Source organism: Hydra vulgaris, chromosome 01 (assembly GCF_038396675.1).
Source record: "Hydra vulgaris chromosome 01, alternate assembly HydraT2T_AEP".
Taxonomy (NCBI): domain Eukaryota; kingdom Metazoa; phylum Cnidaria; class Hydrozoa; order Anthoathecata; family Hydridae; genus Hydra; species Hydra vulgaris.
In genome coordinates this window covers 64,170,739-64,187,036 of record NC_088920.1, presented here as the reverse complement: position 1 = coordinate 64,187,036, position 16,298 = coordinate 64,170,739, and the positions used below count along the sequence as shown (strand labels likewise).

At 27.7% G+C, this 16,298-nt stretch overlaps 1 protein-coding gene across 2 annotated transcripts in view; it reads right to left on the bottom strand.

The window, feature by feature from the left end:
• The window catches only part of LOC101234344 (circumsporozoite protein), a 37,156-nt gene extending 28,447 nt beyond the window's left edge, over positions 1-8,709 (bottom strand). The window contains exon 1 of one of the 2 annotated variants that reach the window (XM_065788927.1): positions 8,597-8,709. The gene's annotated coding sequence lies outside the window, so the exon portion shown is untranslated. The remainder of the gene's footprint in view (positions 1-8,596) is intronic. The other variant, XM_065788926.1, reaches the window with a different exon arrangement.
• Positions 8,710-16,298: the final 7,589 nt, after the last annotated feature.

Sequence of the window (16,298 nt, the reverse complement as noted above, 5' to 3'; positions counted from 1 at the left end):
CCTAGACTCTTTTATAACTTGTGGCCCGGACAACATACCTGTTATTGTCTTGCAGAAGTGTTCATTGGAGCTGTCATCTATACTCTCAAAACTATTCAACAAGTGCTTATCAGAGTCTTGTTTTCCAGCCTGCTGGAAGGCGGCATCTGTTATTCCTATTTTCAAAAATTCTGGAGAGCGATCTGATTTGTCTAACTACCATCCCATAAGTCTTCTTCCTATCATTAGCAAGGTTTTTGAATCTTTAATTAACTAACACTTAATTTCTCATCTTAAACCTAATAACTTACTTTCTGACCATTAATATGGATTTTGATCTTTTCGTTCTACAGCTGATTTGCTAACAGTAATAACTGACAGGTTTTATTGTGCATTAGATGAAGGTGGAGAGGTTAAGGCCATCGCTCTTGACATTTCAAAAGCTTTTGATAAAGTTTGGCATGCTGGTCTTCTCCATAAGCTTTCTTCTTATGGAGAAGACCAGCATACCAAACTTTATGCTATATTCCTTTCCAATCGTAGCATAAAAGTTGTCCTCGATGGACAACACTCTTCTTCTTATTCTGTAACTTCAGGGGTTCCTCAAGGTTCTATCCTTGGCCCTATACTCTTTTTAATCTACATTAACGATCTTCCAGATATTCTCTCATCTAAGGTGGCATTGTTTGGTGATGACACTACCATTTATTCTTGTCGTGATAAAAAACCAACACCCTCTGATTGCTTGGAGGGGGCATTTGAGCTTGAAAAGGATCTTACTTCTGCTACAGCATGGGGCTCACAGTAGCTGGTGAACTTTAATTCAGATAAAACTCAATTTTTTTCAGCCAATCGTTATCACAATAATTTAGATCTTTCTATATTTATGAACGGTGATGTACTCGATGAGTCACCTACTCTTCATCTTCTAGGATTAACTCTTACTTCCAATCTTTCTTGGAAACCATATATCAAATCAGTTGCAAAATTAGCATCTGCTAAGGTTGCATCTCTTTATCGAGCTCGTCACTTTCTTACTTCGGATTCTATTCTCTATCTCTATAAATCTCAAATCCGGCCTTGTATGGAATATTGTTGCCATATCTGGGGCGGATCTTATAATGATGCCCTTTCTCTTTTAGACAAGGTGCAAAATCGCATTTTAAACATAGTTGGACCTGCTCTTGCAGCCAACCTCCAACCATTATCACATCGTCGTAATGTTGCTTCTCTTTCTCTTTTCTACAAATACTATAATGGGCACTGCTCTAAAGAGCTAGCGTCTCTTGTGCCATCTACTAAAATTCATTCTCGTGTTACTCGTCATTCAATTAAGTGTCATCCTTTTTCTGTGACTGTTACTAAGTGCTCCAAAAACGCTTATTCGTCTAGTTTTTTTCCTCGAACATCAGCTCTTTAGAATTCACTTCCTTCATCTTGCTTTCCTGACTCATATAATTTGCAACCTTTTATGTTGCCTGTCAATCGTTATCTTGCTCTACAATCTTCATCTTTTCTCTTTCAGTAACTTCCAACTTTAATTAGTGGCTGCTTGCAGCCTTGTTGGAAGCGAAGATGTTTAAAAAAAAAAAAAATATATATATATATATATATATATATATATATATATATATATATATATATATATATATAATATGACAAGTATGAAATGCAGACTAATTCATGGAGATCTAACTGTTGTCTGTTAAATGGTGCAATAATAATATATGTGATAGTAGTCTATTTAAAATTGATAACCAATTTAATCTTTATGGTCATTTATTCAAACTAAAAAAATAATCCTGCCGTTTTAATCTGCATACAAATATTTTTGATCTAAGAATAATTAATCAATGAAACTCTCTTCCAAATGACATTGTGACAGTGTCATCTTTAAAAAAGTTTAAGTTGCTTTTAGACAATAATCTCATAAAAAATGGCTCCTATAACAGATCCACACATTTTTTTCTAATAGTTTACAAAAACTCTGTCATTGTTGAATCTATACAACCAGGTTGAAAGGCATTTTATGCCTACACATAAATTGCCTGTCAATGTAGTTATATATAGTTTTATTATTTTATTTATGAAACACATTTATTAATCAATAATCATAATAGTATAACATATAATATTGTACCTTAATGATTATTGATAAATAAATGTGTTCCATAAATTTGCTGTTCTGTTTATAATAAATTCTTGTCTTTTTATAAACTTGGTTCACTCTTTTGCTTAATAAAAAAAATGTTTTGATTTTATTTGGTCATTTATTTAAATTTAATTTTAATTTAGACTTTATTTAAATTTATTTGAATTTATTATTGTGTTATGAAGCTCTTCAACAACGCAATAATAAATTTTTCAATTATGCATATTTTAAATAAATTAATTTTTATGCCTTTGACCATAAATAGAACTTTTTAAACTTTTAATTTAACTGTTAAGGAAGCTCTAAGAAAATTTAAATGGTCCATTTTATTAATAGAAATTTTCTAAAATTTTTCCCAATATACTTTTACTTTAATTAGGTTTTTATCCATAATTTTTTAAATTGTTGAAACATGTAACTAAATGACATTAAGAAAAGTTTTGATTTTTTTTTTTGAGTTTTGTCATAGTTCATTAAAATTATTTATTTGTACTATTTTTATTTTCCTATTCTCATGAATTCTTACATCTTTTTATTCTCATATTTTAATGAAAAAAAAGAACATGTACCATTAACTTTTGGTGCTTTCTAAGTCTTTGGCACCTGTGTAAAAATCATACATTGCACTAGCCTTTAAGTTGTGAGTGGCAGAAACAACTTTGATGTTTCTGCCACTCACAACTTGAGTACAAAAGTAATCTTATTATGATAAACAATCTCATTAACCTTTGCTACAAAGACAGATTAGCCAAATTTGTACCTACCAAAACCAAAACTTATAAACATAGAACAAAACCAAAATGACTAACAACAAAAATTAAACTTCTAACCAAAAGAAATCAAAACTTGTGCCATTTTCAAAAACTAACCCAAAAATAGTATACTATACATTAACAGCCAAAAAAAAGCAAAGTTTAAGGTCTCACCTCTGAGAATAAATGGCATAGACATAACAAAACTAGTTGAGAAATCAGAATACCTAAATAAACAATTCAAATCCATAATTTCCAAAGTAGATTGCAAGGCCAAGTTTACATTTCCAGTTAGATCTGATCAGACATTGAACAACTTCAAATAACTCTTGAAGTTTTAAAAACATGAGCAAATACTTGGAAAATGAAAGAAAGAAGCAAATGCAAAGTGTTGACATTCAAAAAATCACCCAACCAACTAACTTATGAACATATGTTAAATTTACAACTAAAAGACTACAGTCGTATATACCTATCATCTTCCAACCAAGAACTAAATCTTAGTATCCTAATAACAAGTAAATAATAATGATCCGTGCAATTGAAACACCCAGCAGCCAAAGCTAGTGCAACACTAGCATCACTCAAAAGAACATTTAAATATTGGAATCCACAAATACTTAAAACACTCTTTACCACATATGTTCTTTTTAATTTCAATTCACCTACTCAAGGCTATGAAGGCCACTACAGTTGAGGAGGCTACTTTAGCTGTGGTTAGAACCATCTCTTAACTCTATAACTCCAAAACATGAATATTGATAAACAAGGCCACTGCGCAGAGAAACAAATTGAGCGTGGTACCATCAAGGACATAGTGGGGATCAAACTTGGACTTTCTTGCTTATGAGGTAAGTACTCTACCACTACACATGTGAGGACACACATTAGGAATATGGTAAGTCTGTGTGGACTCCAATAAACAAAGCTGACAAGAAGATACTTTAAATTGTTCAAAGTAAAGCCACTTTTAATGCCATTCAATAAGGGGCCTTAGATATGAAGAACAATTAGTTTCCCTCAACATCCAATCAGTCAATGACAGAAGTAAAAAAGCTGGTGCAATTCAATATTTTAAGGTAAACACAGGTCAACATTTCATCCTGGTTTCACCCACTACGTAAGTCAAGCTTTGGTGACCGTCCTGGTCCTGCTGATGCAATTAGAAAAAATAAAGAGCGACAGATCAAGCAGTCAATGCAAAACTGTCACTAAAGAAAATATTTTTTCTTTATGCTAATAGCTGACACTTGGAAAAAAATACAAGATTTTGTCAAAAACAACTCTAACACAACTAACTCTAACAAATAGAATAACAAAAAAAGTAGATAATTAGAGTAATAGAATATTATGAGTAATAGAAAACGCCAATTAGAGCTGGAGTGATAGCGACTAACTATATATATATATATATATATATATATATATATATATATATATATATATATATATATATATATATATATATATATATATATATAACTCCCAAACACGAACCTTGAGGAACAAGGCCGCTGCGCGGAGAAACAAGTTGAGCGCAGTACTACCAGGGACATGGTGGGGATCAAACTTGGAACCCCTCGCTTATGAAGCAAGCGCTTTACCCACTACACAACTACCGCATATATATGTATGTATGTAATATATATATATATATATATATATATATATATATATATATATATATATATATATATATATAAATATACATATTTATATATATATATATATATATATATATATATATATATTTATATATATATATATTAATGTATGTACTAAAGCCCCAACAGCAGGCTATTTCAGAGTGATGTCAGTAATATTATCTAAACAAGCATTCATTATATATATATTTATATATTTTTTAAACATCTTTGCTTCCAACAAGGCTGCAACCAATCACTAATTAAAGATGGAAGTTACTGGAAGAGAAAAGATAAAGATTGTAGAACAAGATAATGATTGAAAGACGACTTAAAGGATTGCCAACTATATGAATCAGGAAAATAAGATGAAGGAAGTGAATTCCAAAGAGCTGATGTTCGAGGAAAAAAACTAGACAAATAAGAGTTTTTGGAGCAATTAGGAACAGTCACAGAAAAAGGATGACACTTAATAAAATGACAAGTAACGTGAGAATGAATTTTAGTAGATGGCACAAGAGACGCTAGCTCTTTAGAGAAGTGTCCATTATAATATTTGAAGGAAAAAGAAAGAAAAGCAACATTACGACAATGTGATAATGGTTAAAGGTTGGCTGCAAGAGCAGGTCTAACTATGTTTACAATGCATTTTTGCACCTTGTCTAAAAGAGAAAAGGCATCATTAGAAGATCTGCCCTAGATATGGCAACAGTATTCCATACAGGGCCGGATTTGAGATTTATAGAGATAGAGAATAGAATCCAAAGTAAGAAAGTGTCGAGCTCGATAAAGAGATGCAACCTAAGCAGATGCTAATTTTGCAACAGATTTGATATATGGTTTGCAAGAAAGATCGGAAGTAAGAGTCAATCCTAGAAGATGAAGAATGAATGACTCATCGAGTACATCACTGTTCATAAATATAGGAAGATCTAAATTATTGCAAAAACGATTGGCTTAAAAAAATTGAGTTTCTGTTTGTTGGTTCTGTTGGCTTAAAAAGATTGAAAGTCTGTATTGAAGTATATATATATATATATATATATATATATATATATATATATATATATATATATATATATATATATATATATATATATATATATATACATACATATATATATATATATATATATATATATATATATATATATATATATATATATACATATATATATATATATAATGAATGTGTGTTTAGATAACATTACATATATGACTCTGAAATAGCCTGCTGTTGAGGGCTTAAGTAAATACATCTGCAATCTTATAGCTTGCTGCCACAAAGGGGTGCCTCTACATCAAATGAGAGTTTGGCATGGGGCAATAAGCAGTAATCATTTTTTAATTACTTTTCAATTATTTCCTTTTTTTCTTCTGAAAATGCTGTATGCTATAAAGGTAGGAAAAACTAGTAACAATTTGTTAAAAAAATACACACACATATACGTATGTACACAAATATATATTTATATATAAGTATATATACTTACATACATACATACAAACATATATATATATATATATATTATATATATATATATATATATATATATATATATATATATATATATATATATATATATATATATATATATATATATATATATATATATATATATATATATATATTAATACATATTTTTCAACCAAAGATAAAACTCCTTAATATCTCTGCTCAAATGTTATATAAAAATTTGTGTGTAAAAGCTGTAATGCTTGTTATGTGGGTCAAACCACTCAAAATTTGAGTAAAAGAATTGAGGAACATTTAAAATTACAAAAAACTTCTCATTTAAATCAACATATTTATTCAAAAAAAAGTTGCTTTAATGCAGCCAATAAAGACTCTTTTTCAGTATTAGACTACGCCTAAACTTCACATCACTTAAAAATCAAAGAAGCATCATACATTATGTGGGAAAAACTTGATCTCAATAAACAGGTTTTTAATTACACGGTATCACTCCAGCTCTAATCGACATTTTCTAGTACTCTTTGACATACATATTACAATAATTATCTACATTTTCCATTATTCTATGATGTAGTTTTCACACCTTTCATGTTTTCTTTTGTTTGACTAACAAATAAAATTAAATTAATGTTTGTTTAATTTTTTTTACTATTTTATAATTTTCTTGTAACTTGTAAAACAAAAACTATAGTAAAATCAAAAAGGCTGCCAAACAAAAAACATTGATAAAATCAGCTGAATTTAAAATAACAATATTTCCAAAACTAATTTGATATCAGTGCTAAAAATTGTTTTTTACTATTTTTTGTTACTAAATAGTGTCACTTAAATAGTTTTTGTATTTAACAGGTTTATACTTGAAAATGACTATTGTATAATTGAAGCATGCTGTTGAAACTGAAAAAAATGTTATAATTATTAAACTTATTATGAAATTTATGCTATTACGACCACATATATATATATATATATATATATATATATATATATATATATATATATATATATATATATATATATATATATACAAGATATATAAATCATATATAATTTAGTAAAAACAAACTAAAATTTAGTAAAAACAAGCTAAAAAAATCTTAATTTGTCTTCGACAAGCTGTTTTTCCTTCTCTAGGTTTATCAGGAAGAATTTCAGGAAAAAGAAGGAAATCTTCCTGATGAATCTGCAGAGGAGAAACAGCCTGTTGAAGACAAAATTAGAAAAGTGTTTATACTATTTTATTATTGCTCTGCTTTTTTTAAAAATATTAAGCAGAATATTTGTGGAACACACCAACAAATTCTAAAAATACATACATACATTTCCAATTTATGATTCCATAAATTAAAAAAAAAAATTAACCCTCATTTAAAAATTTGTTGAAGTTTTACAAATTGTTTTTTTAAAAATTCATTGGTCAAATGTCAACAGATAGTTTACAAAATATTACATATGTAATATGCTGATACATATGTAATATGCTGAATATAACAATTTTCTCTATTGCACTAACATACTAAACATTTTTATAAAAATAAAATTTGGTTTTCCAATACTTTAGTGTAAATAATATTGAAAATAATTTTTCAATTCTAAATATACACCAGATTAGGAAATATATGTCCAATCAAAAAATTACTGTATTTTAATACATCTTACATGCATATTTTGTCTAGATTAAATTTACTATCTTTAAAAGAAAATTTTGAAATGAAAGTGTTTACATTTTTACACATTACTATTCAACTACAGAAAATGAATGTCTTTCAAGAATTTTTTATAAAAAAAATGAAGTACACGATTATTTTAGAAGAAATGCAAATAATTATCACTTAAAAATCCAGAACAAAAAAAGCGGACAAAAGCCTATCTTTTGCAACAGGTAAAGTTGTACAACAATTTGTCAAATGAATTTAAATTGCTTGACAGGAAAGAATTCAAGAATCAAGCTGTGAAGCTTTTAAAAGAAAAAGGATGTTTGTAAAAATAACACGAAGTGCTATGTTCTATTTTTTACAATGATTTTAAATAGCTATAAACAGGCTAATCGTAATAATAATAATAATAATAATAATAATAATAATAATAATAATAATAATAACAATAATAATAATAATAATAACAATAATAATAATAATAATAATAATAATAATAACAATAATAACACATAAAAAAAAAAAAACTTTTTTGCTTTTTTACTTTTTTTAATTTTGCGTTATTAAAATTGAGAAAGTCAATTTTAATAACGCAAATTTAAGAAATTTCTAATTAAAAGGGGTTCACTTTCTTCAAAATAGCTAAAAATTCGGGTTTTCATGTTTTAAGTGTAAAAATTAGTGGGGAATCTGGTTAAAAATTTCGAAAAAAAAGCAACAAAACATGCGTAATTGTTGTTTATTTCAACATGTTCAAATATATAACCACATGTTCAATTATTTCAACATGTTCAAATATATAATCAACATGTTCAATTAATTATAATATATTTGTTGTTAAATTATTGTTAATAATATATTTATAACAATATTATAACAATGTTATATTATAATAACGCGAGCAGAAACATCTTTTTTTCCCCAAACATATACAATACCTTGTATCTTCTATGAATAATCTGAGTCTGTGAAGTATTAATTTTTTCAATTGCTTCCATGCAGGTCCGAAAAAATAAACTTTTAAAAATAAAAATTTGAAAAATAAACTTCCTGAGCACGTCAACTACTCTGCCATATAAATGCACTACACATTCAGTGTCTAACTTTTTATTATATGTTAAACTTTGTTCTGTAAATTATTTGATGATTAATGTGTTTATGTATAAATAATCTTTTGTTATTAAGTAAAAGTTATGCGGCAGATAAAAAGTAACAAATGATAAAATTAAAAGAATGAAATTTTCAAGTTTAAAAAAAGGAAGTTTAAAGGGAATCAATAAGCAAACAAAGTAATGTGTCTCCATCCATCTTTTACTTAGCTGTCAAGCCGCTCTTTTCCTCAGAAGTGACGGGTCCAGCATTTTAATTAACTCCCCCTTCCCTCAATATTAAGATTAAAATATTTTTTAAAAATTATGATTATATAAAATTTTGTAATCCCCTCAAACCAAACCCCTTCCCCCTCCCCCCTCCCCTCATTTCTTCTTTCATTTCTTTTTTCTTACTTTACAATTCTTAATTGTAAAATAATAATATAACAATATATAAACTTGGTATCTGAAAGAAGATCCAAAAGATCTTGTCGCCAGAACCATATAAAATATATCAAACGTGTATATAATAAAATAAAAATGCAATTAATTTAATAGCTATTAACAATGAAGAATAAAAAAAGACTTGAAATAATTTTACAAATTATCCAAAGTGAAAATAATTTCACATTTCAAAAACATTTATATGTATATTGCCAGTAGAAAGAGTACAGTTTTTTAATTTAGTTAAAAAAAACGTGAAACGAAATTGACAAATCAAAATTAGGAACAAAAATTTTGTTCCTTAAATACGGTGCTCGATAGTTAATGCAAAATTGATTAAACTTTGTTTGATAAAAGGGTTCAATTAATAAATTATTATTTCGTAAAGTATATTTGTTTAAAGTTTTATGGTTAAAAAGATTTTCAAAAATGAACAATAATTGTTCACTTTTACAACGAAACATAAAACATAAAATATTATAGACAGTTTGTAAACGTTAAGTACTTTAACGTTTTTAAATAAAATATTTTTATGAAAAAAATGATTTACAAAACATATTAAACCCATTGCGTGTTTCTGGCGATTGTATTTCGTAACTTACTTTAAGAGGCACTTCCTAAAACAATATTTGCATAGTTTATATAGCTATTAAAAAATGAGTAGTAGAGTTGAATTAAACTTTGTTTACTTTGATAGTATCTAGACTTATATAGAATTTCAATACTTTTGGTCAATTTAGTAGAAATAAATTCGATATGATACTTTCATGTAATATTTTCAACAATGTAAATGCCTAAAAATCTTGTGACCGACTCCTTTTTTATTTCAACTTTATCAATAAAAAGTTTAAGTAAATTGTTTGATAAAAAACGCTTTTTTGCGAGGCAGTGGAAAAGGATCCATTTTGTTTTACCAATGTTTAAAATTAATTTGTTGCACTCAAACCAGTTGCAGATGTGATAGAGTTCTTTATTCATATTTGAAAAAAGCTTATAAATGTCATTGTTTGTCAGAAATAAATTAAATAAATGGCAATAGAAGTTACAAATTTTATATGGTCATAATTTTTGAACACTGCGAGATATTACTATGAAACTTAAAATTCATCGATGAAAATAAGCCTAGTTGAAAACATTATAAAAAATTGTTTTATCGACTTCTTGCCCCTTACGTTTGGGATGGGATGGGGATGAAATTTAAGGACTTTTTTGTTCCCAGCCTTCAAACATTGCAATTTTTTGTAAAACGTCATTATTTGCCATTAGTATAAACATTCAAATGTTTGGAGTTTGCTCCCTGTCTGAAAGTTAGCTTCAAAAAATTAGATCTCAAACATCAAAATATGCTGGATTTGTCACTGTTCCTCAGGTTTTAAATGATGGTATAACTGGAAATCAAATATGGTTAATTTGGAAATTAAACATGTTTAATTTATCAAACTTAATTTCGTTTCTTGGTTGTTTTCAATCCAAACAAAGTTCATGTATGGAGCTAAGTGAACGTTTAAATTTTGTATCGACAAGTAAAATGTTCTTGCCAATAGAAGCATTTATTTTGAACATAAAAAAAAAAAATGCTTTTCAAGCAAACTTTACAGCTTCTTGTTTTTTTAAAAATAATTAACTCAAACTTTTTTAACTTTTGAAATATTAAAAAGATAATTTTGTTCAGTAAAAATAATGTAAACACCAATAAAATGCTCTACCTTATAACATTAAATAAATCAATAAAAACTTTCCCCGATTTTAGATTAAACGCAGCAAATGAAGAGCTTGGCTAAATTTTGGAATTTATTAAAAATTTTTATTAAAAAAATTGAAAAAATATATTTTAGATATCTATTATTAAATATATACATTGTACGACCACTATAAATAAAAAGAAATTTACTTAAACCTAATTGTTAACTGAAACAGACATTATTTAAGTCAGTAAAGTAAATCGCATATTTTTTTTTACTGGTAAAGTATTTGAGGTCACATGGTTGTTTCAAAATGTAAGGGGTCGTCCATAAAGTAAGTACGCTCATAGGGGGAGGGGGGAGGTCTTCAAAAAGCGTACGAAAGCGTATAGGGGGGGGGGGGGGTAGGGTTCAATTTAAAAGTATGTACTTCGATTTTCTAATTTATCACAATTAACCAGCTAATTAGTAGAAAAGTTAAATTCTGACTAAAGGTTCTAGTTTGCCAACATAAAAATATGTATGGTATATGGAGTAGAGGGTATAGTTTCCCTCTATGCACACACATGTATGGGCGCCCTCAGAATTTTTTGATGTTCCAGATAGGACACTTTCACACAACGTGCAAACTCCTAACTTAAGTTTGTTTAGACCTATGCCAAATGAGAAGGCCTTGTAAAATATCGGGATGGTGGAGGCGTGTGAACAAAAAGCCCTAAAACGCTTGCCCTCTCCTGCCCATACGTGAGGGCACTAAAAAAGGTCATAACTTTTCTAATTTACAATATTTTTCTACAAAAATTAAAATCTGTTGATAAATTTAAATTAAGTTTTAGATCCTAAAGCTGAAAATTTTGCTACATATTTCCTTCACGTTTGGGCAGGGAAGGGGGAGGCAAACATTTTAGGGCTTTTTGTTCCTAGACCTCCGCCATTCTAAATTATTGCAAGGCTACCTCATTTGGCATATTAACAAACTTAAATTTGGAGTTTGCGCGATGTGTGAAGGTGTTCTATCTGGAATATCAAAAAATCCTGCGGGGGCCCAGGCACACATGCCACCTCTTATATACTGGCCCTGAGTAAGGCCTATTTTTTGAGTCGACAAAAAACAGTTTTTAGCAGGGCCGTGGTTGATGAGTCGGAATCCCCTTCAAAAAAACGTGTCATTAGCGTCTCAAAATCTTCCAAATTTGACCGCTAGGTTTTGCTAAATTAAAAAGCTTCTTAAATTAGCAAAAGAGCATAAAGTTTGCTGTTTCCCTCTTCCCCTCCACTTTATTCAATATTACTGATCTCGCGTAAGACTCTTTTTTTACTTACTAAAGAGGGGTGCCTGAAAAAAACGTCCGCCTTAAGTATAGTTTATTTTTATTTGATTCGTTATTAAAACAAAAAAAAAGTTCAGTTGGATTTCTGCGGGAATCGAACTTCGGTCTCCGCCGACCGTTCGCATGTTTTGAAACCTTATACAGGCTCAGAATAGGCAGAAAAATGAGCAACCTGATTCGCTGATTTTGAAAGAGAGGCAAGTGCGATTTTGTTGAGAAATCATAATTAAAATCAAAACAAACAGATTTTTGAAATAAATTTCAAAGTAATGATAAACTAAGTTTATCAATACAAGTCATGTATTACTATCAACACAGGAAATTCATTTTATTTTATTACTTTTCAGAGTATTTAAAATGTATCAAAATCTATTTGTACAAGAGAATTTTCACTCGTAAGAATTTCAAAATTTCAATAAAGTTTATCTTGGTGATGAAGATTTTATCTATTGTTAATTTTAAGAAACGAAAAAAAAAATGTGTTGAAGTAAATTTGAAAAAATCTACAAATGTGTTTCTCTTAAAATATGCTCTTGGCCTTAAAGCATTCTCAAATACATAGTTTATATAAGTATGTTGTACGAGACTAATAGTGAAGCACTTTTGCATACAAAGTTTATATGCAGTTTTACCTGACTACTGGTGAAGAACTTTATTTATAAACTGATTTACATGTTTATTATAAAGAGTTGAAAATTAGAGTTTTTTAAAAAAGAAAATTTTTACTAATTGCAAAACTAGCTTACATGTTCCATGTCAATATATGAGCTCTGAGGAGATTTTGTTTTCATGCTTTGTTTCAACCATAGTTTGGAGGAGGCTGATATATTTTTTTATTACGTAACTCTTATAAAACATCGTGTTAAACCATTAAAAACTTTTAAAAAATTTAAAATTTTTTTGGCTGATTACATTAATTTATAAAATATTTGAAAATTTAACAAAAGTGGATTATGACAAATGATTGTGGCATTTTTTGTATTATAGTAATTGAAAAAAAAAAAAGATTTAATAAACTAAACTAAGTGGTTAAAATCAAATGTTTTAATGAAAAAAGAGTAATAAAAAAAAGAAAAGAAAATTATCAAAAAAAAGAACAAAATCAGTCATGCTATAAATATTTTTGCTATTATAAAATGTGTTTTGTATGTATAAACTCTTGAAATATTTCACTTGAATTTGCATGTGTGCAATTTTGCAAGATTTCTAAATGTGTTTCTCATCAAATATAATGTCCGTGTTCTATAAAGCATGCTCGATACAAAGTTTGTATGCAATTGCACCAATTATAAACAGTTTAACATTTAAAATTTTTACAGATGTTTTACCAAACTAGCTTACATGTTCCATATAAATCTACAAACCCTGAAGAAGTTACTGTTCAACCTAAATTTTAAGAAGGCTGATAAGGCGTACATCAATATTTTTCTTTATATATATTATATAGGATGAAAATTGGATATTAATCTAATGGAAATAATTTGTATAATAGATTTGATAATAATCTATTGGAAAATTTAACAAAAAAAGTGATATTTGTTTTTTTACTGAACATTAAAACTTTACTGAGTATTCAAGTCAAAAAATTTAACCAAATAAAGGTGAATTATAGCAATTTTTGTAATAAAAATAACTTCATCAAAATTAGCTTTTACATTTGAAGAAGCAAGTTTTCTAAAAAATTATTAATATTACATCAAAATAAAACATGGCGCATCTCTGTTTTTATATTATTAAACAAGAGATATTCACAGAAATTTAAAAAAAGAACACTTTTTTTTATTGGTTAAACCAAAAATTTAATAATGAAACTATTCATAAAATTTGTAAATATGGAGTACATTTTATTTAAGGTTTTTTTTCTAATTTTTTTAAGAGCAGACATATTTTCATTTTTATCTGGAGTATATAATGTAAAATAAATTATTAGCATTATAAATATATAAAATTTATCAAAGTTTGTTGCTTTATTTAATATTATTTACCATCAGTTGCTATTAAAGGATACACATTTTATATTAATTATAGAATACAATAACGAGTATTTTGTTCAGGTTAAAAGCTATATATTGAGTTTTGAAATTGAAATAAACAACAACATGAACTTGCATGTTTGCAATCTTTCTTGTTTCTACCTTTTTTACACTTAGTTTTTCATAAGTGTAAAAAGGTAGTGTAAGTAAGGTGTGGTAAGTTGAGAGTTATTGCTTTTGGTAATCAGTTTATTATATCAAAACACACTTGTGGACATCAGGTTATAGTTTTTTTCTAATAGCTTATTAGGCTATAATGCTTTGTGATCTTTTATTACTATACATTATTAAAGGATATCTAAATTCGCTCTTGCTTACAGTTGCTTTTAATTTAAGAGTGTTGCAAATCATCTGGGCTAGCTATAACAACTAATAAGCAATATTCTCAAACTTTTTTAGTGTTGTATATAATTCATATATAGGAGTAATATGTGTAAAGTTCTAAAAAGAAATTAGGCTATTTTTTCAAAATACTTTTCTTGCTAAATGATTGGATAAATGGGAACTTAATTTGAAAAAAAGTATACCAAGTTAATAATAGTCTATTGATATTAGTAGGTAAATTTTAAAACTGTTTTAAAAAATCTATCGCATGAGAATCACAGCATAGTCAAGTTTTACCATCTGGTTTATAGTTTGTTACAATGGTTGTCTTTTTTACATCTTAGAGTTGAAACAATTAGAAAAACAAACTAATTTTTTTAAATCTTTATTTTGAAGAAAAAATTCTGAAAATCAGGAATATTTTGAGTTGTGAGGGTTTGTATAAGTATTTGTACTATATTGCACAAAATTAGATAGAAAAGTCATAATTTTTTTTGCTATTTTTGTTTAAGTTTTATGAAATTACTCAAATTCACTTTTATTATTCAATATGTTTTTTGACATTTGTTTTGATTTAAACATACGCATTAAAGCCTCTCTTTCAAAATCAGCGAATCAGATTGCGCATATCTCTGCCTATTATGAGTCTGTATAGGGTTTCAAAATATGCCGACCGTTCCCTCCGCGTTATCCTCTCGACTAAACGCACATAGTGTGTAGTAGTAATTTAAATTTATTAAAATTTAAATTTGCATATATATTTAAAGAAGTTTTATGAATTCGCAAACAAAGGGCTTTGGGGTCGTAAAAAGTATCTAAGGTACCATCCACCATTTTTTTTTAAAATAAACTTTAAAAAAAAAAAATAAAGGAGGGAGGGGAGGGGGATATTTGGGAAAAGTAGGTACTTTTAAGGGGGTTGGGGACATAAAAGTACGAGGGGAGGGGGGTCAAATTTCAAAATTTTTGGCGTACGTACTTTATGGACGACCCCTAAACAAAAATTTACGCATAATACTGGTAAATAAATTTACGCATAATACAGCCAAGTTTGAACTTCGCTGTATTAACTAATACTAGTCAAAAATTTACGCCTAATTAGGCGTAAATTTTTGACTAGTATTAGACTAGTATAGCTATTAGTTTTGACTATTTTTTTATTCAAGACGAATAAAAATATATATATATAAACTAAAACTAACTTTTTCTAAAATAAAATATTAAACTCTGCCAAAATCTTGAAAGAACAGATATTGATTAACAAGTGTTTCAAATTTCAAACATCAAGCATGTTATCAAGTCTTAGTTGGCCGAAGACAGGTTTTCCTTAACAATCGCAAAAAACAGGAAAATGATCCCGAGTTTTAACTATATTTTATATATAATTATTATTTGTTTTAGCAATGTATTTACCACCTTTGTTTTTATTCCATTTAATATAAATATTTATTTAACAAGGAAAGATATATCTTTTATATATTTTTTTTGAAAATGAAAGCATTTATAAAAAAAAAGATAATAATATTTTAGAGTCAGTGACTTTTTATAATTTTTATGCTGAAATACCTTCTTTTTTTTTTTGACAAACTCCTCAAGCTCGCATTTATATTGAGTGAAACAACCGTGTTTATGTCATTAGGATTTGAAATAAACTACTGGATAGTATATTTATGCGTAGATTTAGTCAAAGCTTTGCTGGTATTTATAAATAAAAAAAAGAAATGCAATTATGAAT